At 45.9% G+C, this 11,433-nt stretch overlaps 1 protein-coding gene across 3 annotated transcripts in view; it reads left to right on the top strand.

Moving 5' to 3' along the window:
* Nucleotides 1-4,474: 4,474 nt before the first annotated feature.
* FBXW7 (F-box and WD repeat domain containing 7) overlaps nt 4,475-11,433 on the top strand; it is a 177,659-nt gene continuing 170,700 nt past the window's right edge. For 2 of the 3 annotated variants that reach the window (XM_036313006.1, XM_036312997.1), the window contains exon 1: nt 4,475-4,605. The gene's annotated coding sequence lies outside the window, so the exon portion shown is untranslated. The remainder of the gene's footprint in view (nt 4,606-11,433) is intronic. The other variant, XM_036313007.1, reaches the window with a different exon arrangement.

Genomic DNA, 11,433 nt, shown 5'->3' with positions numbered 1-11,433 from the left:
GGCCTTCAATATCATAAGTAATCAGGAATGCATGTTAAAAACACAAGGTCATGGTACAACACACCCACCCGACTGTCAAAACCAAAAAGAACTGCCAATAACAAGTGTGGTTGAGGATGTGCAGCAATGGGACTCAGACATGGCTGGTGTGATTATAACACATTAGAAACAGCTTAGCGTTATTTATTCAAGTTTATGATATGCACATCCACTTCCAGGTATATACTATACAGAAACTGATATAGGCATGATAGAATACATAGGAAGAATGTTCACAGCAGCAGGTATAGCAGTTCCTTCCAAACTAGAAACAATCCAGATATCTATCAACAATAGAATGGTTAAGTAAATCATGGCATATACTACAATGAAACACTGTAATATTCAGCAATTAAAATGAACAAATTAAAGCTATATGAACAACCTGAACAACATATGGATTAAAAACAATGTTGAGCTAAAGCGGTAAGTACCAGAATAATAGATTACATATTAGGGTTTTCCATTTCATAAAGTTCAAAAGAAAGGACAAAACCAAACGATATATTGTTTAGGGATGCATGTTTGTGATAAAACAATAGAGAAAAGCAAGGAAATACTTATCACAGAAGATAGAATAAGGGTTACCTCTGAAAAAGAGGGGATGAGTTGTGTTCAGGAAGGTCAACAGGGGGATTTTGGGGTGCTGGCAATGTTCCATTTCTTGATCTGGTTGGTCACATGAAGGTTTACTTTATAGTTACTCATTATACTGAGTAACTGCTTTATGCATTGTAATGTATATTTCACAATAAAAATTCTAAAAGAAACCAAATACTGTAAATGGTATTTGTAGAAAGAAATTTTGCCAGATAATTTACTTAAGAAATCTTTAATAGTAAAACCACTGATGTGGGCTAATAAAACACTGATTAATTCCCCATAAGAGCTCACTTTCAAGTATAGGAGAAAAATACCCCGTTGTCATATTTTAACATAGAAAGCAGATCTCTACCAGAAACAAATTGATGGACCAGGAAAACAACTGTTACCTAAAACTCCAAAGTTTTTTGAATTTTGAAAACTAGCTGTTTTGTCCTCTAGATTAATCAATAAAAATAAAAATAAAAGAACTAAAAAGTTGCAGACCAAGTTGGATATGTATTAACTTCCTCTTCTCCAGTCGCCAGTTCCAGCTGTTTCCCCTGGTTATCATGCTGGGTGGTGAGGTGGGTGGATCTTTTCCAGTAAGTTTAGTGCAGCTGGTTCTTTTGATGTAGGTTGTAGGTGGTGGGTGGCGGAGGGCTCTCCGGGGTGCCATTCTGTCTTCAGCACTACGGTTCTAAGAACAGGCTGCTGAAAAAGTCCACCTGGTACACACTTTCCTTGAGGTGTACTTGACTAGGTTGCACCCTTTTTATTCAAAACCCACAGAACTGCCCTGGCCGGTGTGGCTCAGTTGGTTGGAGCATTGTCCAGTACACCGGAAGGTGGCAGGTTCAATTCTGGTCAGGGCACTTACCTAGGTGGGGGGGGGTTCATAGATGGTGTTGGATCCAGGGTCAGGCTCAGGGCGTGTATGGGAGGCAACCAATCGATGCTTCTCTTCTCTCTCTCTCTCTCTCTCTCTCTCTCTCTCTCTCTTCTCTCTAAAACCAATGGGAGAAAAATATTATAAAAACCTCTCAGAACTAAAATCTGAGGTGCCCAGCCTCACAAAATCCCCTAACTCTGTGCATCTTACTCCTTCAATTTCCATCAGGAAATCAGGAAGACAGGGAAAACCATAAAATATTTGTTTTGTAGCCATGTGCTTTGATGGTCTGATTCTCTGTGAGTCTAATTTGGAAGAACATAAACAACGCAGGTTATGAAAAGACAGTCAAATCCAGGGTAGTCTAAGCAGGACAGTTCCCCTGACTCTTGGAATTTAGGCTCAAAGGCAGTTGGGCAGGTGCTACTTTGCTTCCTCTTGCTTCTGCAACACCCCTCCCAGTCCCATTACTTTTTCTGCACGATTTTAATAACAACGAGCCTTGGGATTTATCCAGTTATACCTTGCTCTACTATTTGCATATGGTGGCAGCAGTAGTGGCAGAAACCCCAAGCTCCCCCAGCCTGCCGATAAAAACTTGCACCTCATCCCCCCCCCCCCCCCCCCCCCCAGGCAGAAAGACTTCTAATATCCAGTACTGCCCCTTCCAGAGGAGGTAGGGCTGCCAGGGCCCATCGACAGAACTGTGGAATCTGCTTCCTTTCATCCTTGCTGCTGCTTTTATCTCATTCTCACTCTCACTGCTCACCAGGACAGGTTCATCCTGAGGATTCTGGTCTTTGCACTTTAACAATTTATTTTCCTAGAGAACTACACTTTCAACTTCATGAGTTTTTTTTTTTGTTGTTGTTGTTTTTTTAACTTGAATTTACTTTCCAGGATAACATCTGCATGAAAAGCTGCACAACAGTAACAGTATTTACTTTAGAGAGTAAATAGCCTTTGAAACGCAGGCTTGAAACACAGGCCACCGTTTCTGGGTGACGGTCACGTACACCGATTCACAACCGAGGCAAGTGCTCCCGCGCTCCAAACCACCAACCAGCACGCGGGATGGCTAGGAGCGCGGCACCATCCAATGCTCCCCCCGGGAAACCGGCACAAACCCGTCCACGGCATCCGGGAGGACGACTCCCCTTTCACTAGAAAGACTCGGGCGGTGACTGGGTGCTCCAGCCGCACCCTTCTTTCCTTGGGGGTAGGGAGGAGGGGGGAGGGGGAAGAAGGGATGCATCACACCTCCCATCGTTACAATGCTGTGTAGTTAGCAAAGCGCCAGCACTCCGTCCACTCCCCTGAGCTCCGCGAGTGTTCGCGCCTTCGTTCGTTCGTTCGTTCGTTCATTCGTTCATTCACTCATTCACTCACTACACATCTACTCGGGCCGACTCCGCGTTCTCCGGCGCTGGGGCGCGCCGCACACCGCGGAAAGGGTGGGGCGCTCGCTCCCTGGAACAGGTGCAGCGCGCGGATCGGGCAGTGGGACAGCTCCTCCAAGGCCTGTTTGGGGCCCGAGGCCTCACCTTCAGGGGGTGCGCGCCCGAGCGTGGCCGCGCAGCCCGGGCCTCCCTCCTCCGGGCTCCCCAAGGAGCAGTCACCACCTGCCCCGAAGAAACCACTAGAGAGCCAGCCCTCTGTGCCGCCCTCGGGTCGGGGTGAGATCGGGCTGCCGCTCGGGCTCCACTCGGCTCCTCCCCTTCCTCCCTTCAGTTCTGACGCGGCCGCAGAGGCGGCGGCGGCGGCGGCGACGAGCCCAGCGGCCCGAGGCGCACCCACCCGCACCCCAGTCCCGACTTCCTCTTCCTTCCGAGCGTCATCCGAGCGCGCCGGCATCGCCGGGGCGGGGCGGCGCGGCGCGGCGCGGCGGGGAAGGGGAGCCCGGGCCGGCGGAGGAAGCCTCTCGCGGAGAGCGGAGGGAGGGGCGGAGAGCGGTTGCTAGGCGACTGACGTCATCGGCGCGCGCCGCTCCCCTCCCGCCCCTCTCTCTGGAGTGAGGCGAGAGCCCCGCACAGAGCGAGCGAGACAGTGAGCTGGGCTCCGGGCGCCGCTGCCGCCGCGAGCGTGAGACCTGCGAGCATCGGAGACCCCGCCCCCGTGCGCTGGCTGCCGCCGCGACCTCCGCCCTCACCTGGGCCAGCGGGATCCGAGGCCACTGCTCCGCTCCCCCTTCACCTTCCCGGCCGGCAGCCGCGGCTGCACACGCCGGCGGAGCCCGAGCCCGATCCGGACCCGGCGGCCGGGAGGCAGGACGGAGGCTACCTCGGGCCGGGGCCGGGGCCGGGCAGCAGCTCCCCGGTGAGAGGACGCCGAGGAGGGATCGGAGCTTCCGTCTGGTCCTGGGGCGCGGGCGAGGGACCCCCGAGGTGTAGGAAGGGGGTCCCAGCCGCAGCGACACATGCAGGAGCCGGGAGCGGGGGCGGCGCCGAGCGGAGCCGGCCGGGTCCCCCACCTCGCGGCCGCCGCGGCCACCCGCCCAGGGCCTTAGCATCCCGCCGCGGAGTGCATGATCCGGGGCCCCAGGTCCAGCCATCACCCCCGGCCGGGGGGCGGGGACCCCGATGTGAAGCGGCGGCCGGGGCGGCGGGCCGAGCAGAACCAGCGCCGCAGTCCTTCCCTTCCACCTGCCCTTCACCCCCTCGGGGGTCTCCTCCCCGCGCCAGTCGCCGGCCCCCCGGCTCCGCGGCAGGACTCCGGGGGGAGTTCGTAGAGCCCCCTCCCCGCCCCAGCCCCGAGGGCGGCGGGGCCGGGGGCACCCGGGGGGCCGGCCGCTCTCTCTCCGCCCGGAGGAAAAACTTTCTAAACACACGCCATCCGGAGCCTCCCGAACCTGACTGTCCCCGGAGAAGTGGCCGCGGACCGGCCGGAGGCAGCCCGCAGAGACCCAGGAAGAGGAAAGGAAAAGAGACCAGCGGGGCCGCAGCCGCCTCCGCGCCCGCGGCGCGGAAGGGACCCGGGGGGCCGCCGGGCTGAGCGACACGAGCCCCGCTTCTCCGCGACGCGCGGGCCGGCGCCGCGGTCCCGAGGAGGAAGGGAGCCCGCCCGCCCACCGGCGCCACGCACGGCTCCAAAGTGTGAGTGGCCCCGGGACAGGGACTGCGGGGTGGGGGGCGGGCCGGTGCCGGCGCGACCTCCGGGGGTTTGGCCGATGGTCGCCCCGCGTATTGGGGGTGCACGGGTGAGAAGGGGGTGCCTTATGCCACCGGCAGGAGAAGGGGTCAGGTTCACCTTTCGGCTCCTGTCCATGCCACACGCAAGCTCCCAGGCGTCTCCTCGAGGAGTTCTGTCTGTCCCCAGAGGAGACACTTGCTCCTTTCTGGCCCGTAATTGACCAAAGGGAACCGAGGGCGCCGGGGCGAACGTGTATACAAAGGGCATCTCTGTAACACACCTTTTCCTGGTGCACCAGGTGCGAAGACCGGCGCTGCAGTTTCTGTTTCCGGGCAACTCTTATTTGGGTTCTCAAGGGGGCCTCTCTTAACCCCGTGAGCCCCTGAAAGTAAAATCCCCCCCCCCCCCCCCCCCGCTTTTGCACTCTTCCTTGAAGAGATTTTTCATTTCAGTACCTGTCGGTACAGGAGTTTTTACCCTCTCATTTCCTGTGTATCAATTCCTGGGTCCAATTCCTGTGTATCAGGAGGACACTGTAGCAGATTTCAGTTACCCGGGAAATTGTGAGTTCTTATGAATCACAAGTTAATTGGGGGAGAGCATTCGGGACTTGAACCAGTTTTTAAAAGTTTTTATTCCTTACTCAAATGCTTTTTGGGGGGGGGGGGGCGAGTAGCATATGCTCTACCTGTCAGCACTCTTATTTGGCAGAGTGACTTTTGCTTATTTGAGTTTCTTTATTTTTCTATCTAATGAGAAACTTTTGATATTTAATATTTTGAAGGAGGATTTTTTTCCCCCCTTCCATTATTTTAGTGGTGAAGTCTATAAAATCTTGGACTTGTATGTTAGGTATCTTCCCAGAGTTCCAAACTAAGGTGCAGGAAAGTAATTTATACAGACTGAGGGCTTCAGCATGGGATAGAATTTTGTATAACAGAACGTAGGGAGTACTATACCGAGAAGTGTGGTCCCTGCAGACAACTGTGTGTTCTTGCTCTCTCTGAAGCCACTGCTGAGAGAAGCTTTGTGGGAACGAATGTCAGTCTGAAGTTAGCTATGGTAACTTCTCCATTCAGGATCTGGATTAAATTTGATACTTTCTCAAACAATGTTTCCATCCTATACTTTTTGTCTTTTGAAGTAATGAGTTCTACAAGTTTATTAGCTCCTAAATTATGTAACAGTTCATTCATTTATCCCAAACCTGTTTCTTTGATGCACCAGGACACATGCAGAGTTTGTGTTTTGAGAAATGCTGTTATAGGTTGGAGTTATTCTTTTTCTGGTTTTACAGAGTTTGAGTGTTTCTCTTTACCATTATCTTTCCTGACCCTTTGTATATCTTAGACTAATTTCTTCAATTCCTTTGATCATTTTGCTCTCTTCTGGAACTTCTCCACCTTTTTTTTAATGTATGCCTTGTTCTTGTTATTTTTTATGAGGAACCTTAAATTCTATTTTACTTTTATTGTTTTATTTTTTTAAATCCTTATCTGAGGATATTTTTCCATTGATTTTTAGGGAGAGTGGAAGAGAGAGGGAAAGACAGAGAGAAATATCGATGTGAGAGGAATACATTGATTGGTTGCCTCCTGCACCAGTCCCGACCAGGGCCTGGGCCAAGAAGGAGCCTGCAACTGAGGTACATAACCTTGACCAGAATCCCTTCTGTCCTCTCTAGCCACTGAGCCAAACCGGCTAGAGCTCTATCGATTTTAAATGAGTACTGACATGAGTAGTGGATATAATGTTAGATGTAAAATCAAAAACAAATGTCTCTGGTTCTGTTACCTTATTTTGTGACCTTGAGGAATTCACATATCTCATGTTTTACAGAAGAAGAAAAGTATAATCTTTCATAGGGAGGAAGGGAGGACAAACCAACAAACTATAGTTTAAGTATAGATTGTACTCCATCAAAGTTGTTTGCTTACCTTAAGACTTTTTATTGCTTGACTATGGTAATGTTTTGTTGCATATTTGGGTATCAAAGAAACAAAGTATTTGGGATCCCTACCTTTGAGATGCTTTTATTTATAGGTGGCAAAGGCAATGAATCACAAATTGCACAAGACTGTAGGAAAGTGAGAATGGACCACTATTTATCTACTACCACTATATGTCAGTTACTGTGTTTGGTACCTCATAGATATAAATGTATTTGCACATTTTTCATTAGGGAAATGATAGTGTTGAATGATGGAGGACTAATTGGAATGTCTGAACCAAATCTGTGAAGATATTTTTTTGGGAAGAAAAGTGTTTCAGACTTTTGGAATTGGAGAGTGTGAGGGACAAATGTAATTAGAAACTTAGATTGATAGGAATACAGAGGGAAGTTGTTGAATAGGCTTAGGATCAATCTGTGTTTGTGTAAATACATGTTTACAGATCAAAGAAGCAATTGAGAACAATATTCCTGAGATAGTTTTAGATGAGGAGAAACTGTATTTTAGGCCAAGAGGCATTATACCTTTTTCTAGGGAACCAACATTTTTACACTATGGTCACTGAAGAGCTGTACAGATGGAGTGAAAAAGAAGGCCCTTCCAGTATTTTAGTATGGTGCTACTGAGCGATTTCTTGTAAGACATAATTCAGAAATGGGGCATGTATTTTTTTTTTTTTTTGACCTTAAATTTCAGGGTAAACAAACATTGGCTACTAATGCAAGCTCAAGACAATAAAATAATGAGTGATATGCTGAAAATGTAGAGCTGGGAGTCATTTTCAAAGTATTAAGGTTTCTCGAGAATGCTGATGGAGAATGAAAAATGGGTATTTTTCCTTGGGGTGGAGGGGAGGAAAATCGTTATAGTTAGCAAAGATATAGTGAATGGATGAACTCTCCTTAAAATAAATGTTTTAAAAGTGGATAAGAGTTGAAGTTGAAAAGAAACACTCTAAATATGGCCAGTAGTTAATCTTAAAGCATATGATTCTGTATTTTTGAAATAGCTATGACAAACTTGTAGAGTATATAAGTCCCCTGAGGTTAATTAAGTTCAAAGAATATATAGGATTTCACTGTGAAGGAACTTATACGTAAAGGGACAGATTTCTTTCACTGTATTCATGTTTTTACAGTTTGCCCAGCATTATTATCCTAAATTTGGCCTCTAACTTGACGAAGGGGCTAAAAATAGCTGGCAGAGAAGGCTGCTTCCCTTGCTTGAAGTTGTGTGTGTCTTTGTGTCCTGCACAATGGAGGGGATATCCCTGTGCTGGCACAGAAGTGCTGAAATTCTTTTTTTGAAAACCCTTTTATTAAAAAAGAAACACAAAACAACTTAGCACTTAAAAACATCCAGACATCTTTAGGCATGAGAAACTGAAAGACTGTCCTTTTATTTTTTTTCTCCTTGTGAAACCTGCAGCTAGTGTAGCTAGCTTTTAGTGTTGACTAGAATAAGGATTAAGGCTTGTGAGGCAGGGAATACATATATCCCCACTTTTGCATTGCTGAGTTTGAATTTTCCACCTTCCTGGTAGCTTCTTTGGCCTCTTCTTAAGAGTGATCATTGCAATGGCAGAACTCTCTGGGGAAGAGATATTTAGACAAGAAGTTTAAATCTAGGGTGATTCTAGGATGAGGGTACAGGGACTGGAATGTATGCCACATGGATGCCTGCTCTCTTCACCCCTACTTTCCACAACATGTGTTTATGCGGGTAAAACCCTGTTTTGATGAACGTAAAGGGCAACTGTGCATGATTTACTAGTACAGACAGAGGGAAAGGTGGGACTCTGGTTGTAGGGAGTCATAACTTCATGTGCTGTGCTTTGGGATTGATATGGGAAGATGAAAGAGCCAGCCCAATTCATGTACTTTGGAGATGGTTCTGGGAAAAGTCTTACGTTTCCTCTGCTATCTCATTGTGTAGAGGAGGGGTTAACAATTTTTTCTTTGTAAAGGGTTAGTTAATATTTTAGATTTTATGAACCACATGGTCTCTGTCTTAGTAATTCAATTCTGCTCTTGTAGTATGAAAGCAGCCAATGACAATATGTAAGTGAATGAGTGGGGCTGTGTTCCAGTAAAACCTTATACATAAAAACAGGAGGTAGGTTAGATTGGGCATGTAGTTTATGGACCCCTGACATAAGCATCTGCCAAGTCCACCGACAATACAGTATGAGCTTCATCCATTACGAATCTGATGTATAGTTATTTTAGGTGGTCTGTTTTCTAAATGAAATGTGTTCCTCAAGGGCTCTCTTAATATGATTCTGCATAAAGCATAGTGTCTATTGTACAAGATAGTGATGAAAACAATGGATTAAGGAGCAGTGGCAATGCCATCTGTAAAGGGATGCAGCAAAAAGTAGGGAATACTTGTGTTTCTTATCAACAGACTAGAGGCCCGGTGCATGAATTCGTGCACCAGTGGGGTCTGCAGGGTCAGCCCGAAACTGGCTCTCAGACATCCCCCGAGGGGTCCTGGATTGCGAGAGGGTGCAGGCCAGGCCGAGGGACCCTACCGGTGCACAATTGGGGCCAGGGAGGGATGTGGGAGGTTGGCCAGCTGGGGATGGACTGTGGGAGGGCTTCAGGGCATGTCCCGCCTGTCTTGCTCAGTCTCTATCGGCCAGACCCCAGCAGCAAGCTAACCTACTGGTCGGAGCATCTGCCCCCTGGTGGTCAGTACACATCATAGTGAGCAGTTGAGTGGCCTTAGCATATCATTAGCATATTACGCTTTGATTGGTTGAATGGATGACTAGACGACTGGACACTTAGCATATTAGGCTTTTATTATATAGGATACTATAATTGGCATATAGTGATATACTGGCTGTGTATCCAGGCCAAAAGTTGAAGGGACTTATGGATATAATTTTGAAAGGTTGTGAAAATAAATTATGAAGCATTTACTTTAGATATAAAATTAGAAGTGTTTATGGTTGGCTTGAATCAGATGAATGAATCAAATTATAAGAACATTAAGGTGAGAGTCTTGTCTCTTAAAGTCTTAATCTCTTGTAGTGACCAATTCAGTGACACTACAATTATTGGCTCCCACAATTTTTGTTTTGTTAATTCCAAGTAGTATATCCTAACAAATCATTTAAATCATGTAAAAGTATACTTAAAAAACCTTTGCTGTATCCTTAAGAGTAAATGTGTCCCATGGGTTGATTTCTAAGGTTAGTCTGTCTCAAATGTGTTGTTTAGAAAGGACAAGTCATTCTGTGTAATTTTACATTGTAGCTAATATGAAAGCATTTGTTTCACACGCCAACAAATACTTGCATTGGATGATGGTATATTTTGTTCTGATTTCATAAATCTTATTCATCTCAGGATTCTCCTGTTTATGGCTTCTAGAGAAGGGTGTTACTCTGGCAGTAGTGATCAGTTTTTAGTTAGTTTCAAACCTGCTTTTACTTTATGTGCACATGTAATTGGTATTTCATTCAGTTCCTCTTCCTTAAAGGAGTTTATATAATCTGACAATTTTAGTATACCTTTTAGAGGGTCACTGTAAAGTTGCTTTTCTATTTATTAGGAGAGGAGTCTTTTCTTATTCTTTAAAAAAAATCTTCAATTAAATTTTTGCCTTTTCAAGTAATTTTTATCATTTTCTCAAGCTTAAGGATGGGTGCAATTTAAGAGATGCCAGGTGTTCATCTCATATCTGCAAATATTCTGAATAGAAATATTTATATTGTGACACTTGCTGTGGACAAGGGAAAAGAGTGGTGTATTATTATTTTTAAGTGTAGCTGAATTGTCATTGCAAACAGATGACTAAAGGTACTTTCAAACTATGAACTCGTGCCGTTAAACCTTTTTTGCACTGTATTTCAAAATTTTGAGTAACACTTGATTTCTCTAAAACAGCAAGCTAATACAAGCAAGTATGAGAGCCTACATTTGTGTTGTAGCTGCAATGCAGGAAGCGGAAAGATAATAAACAAGAATGCACAAGAGGCCTTATTGCTTGAGTATCTTATCTTTTTTTTCTTTTTCCCCATCATCTAAGGGACAGCTTGTGGATCAGTCAAGTATTGTGCTTTTCTGTTGCTATGCTGTGTCTCTTCTGCCCTTTCTTTCCAGCTGAAAGATAGCTATTGGAAACCTGGGTGGATTTCGGAAGGAGGTAGCATGTTGTGAGTGTGCCTCTGTGTGCATGTACCTGGTGTATTGTGCCACATGCTCCTTTCTGCATGATTGCTTTGGAATTTAGGAAATATTAAAACATAGCACAAAATATTTTTTAATGTTACTTAGCCTTTCCTTTGAGAGGCTCACTATTGGATTCAAGATACTGTTTTCTTTTGGTTTATTCATCACACAGCATCTTGAATGAACCCATCAATATACAGACAGTCTCTGACTTACGATGGTTTGTCTTAGACTTTTCAACTTTATGGTGCTGTGAAAACGATATATATTCAATAGTGGTCAGTTTTCGAATTTTGAATTTTGATATATTTCCAGGCTAGCAATAAGTTGGGTATGATATTCTCTTATGGTGCTGGACAGCAGCAGCAAGATGATTTTGTCACACTGTAGGCTAATGTAAGTGCTCTGAGCATGTTTAAGGTAGTCTAGGCCAGTGATGGCGAACCTTTTGAGCTCGGCGTGTCAGCATTTTGAAAAACCCTAACTTAATTCTGGTGCCGTGTCACATATAGAAATTTTTTGATATTTGCAACCATAGTAAAACAAAGATTTATATTTTTGATATTTATTTTATATATTTAAATGCCATTTAACAAAGAAAAATCAACCAAAAAAATGAGTTCGCGTGTCACCTCTGACACGCGTGTCATAGGTTCGC

Source organism: Myotis myotis, unplaced genomic scaffold (assembly GCF_014108235.1).
Source record: "Myotis myotis isolate mMyoMyo1 unplaced genomic scaffold, mMyoMyo1.p scaffold_m19_p_6, whole genome shotgun sequence".
Lineage (NCBI taxonomy): Eukaryota > Metazoa > Chordata > Mammalia > Chiroptera > Vespertilionidae > Myotis > Myotis myotis.
This window is presented reverse-complemented; position numbering and strand designations above follow the sequence as displayed.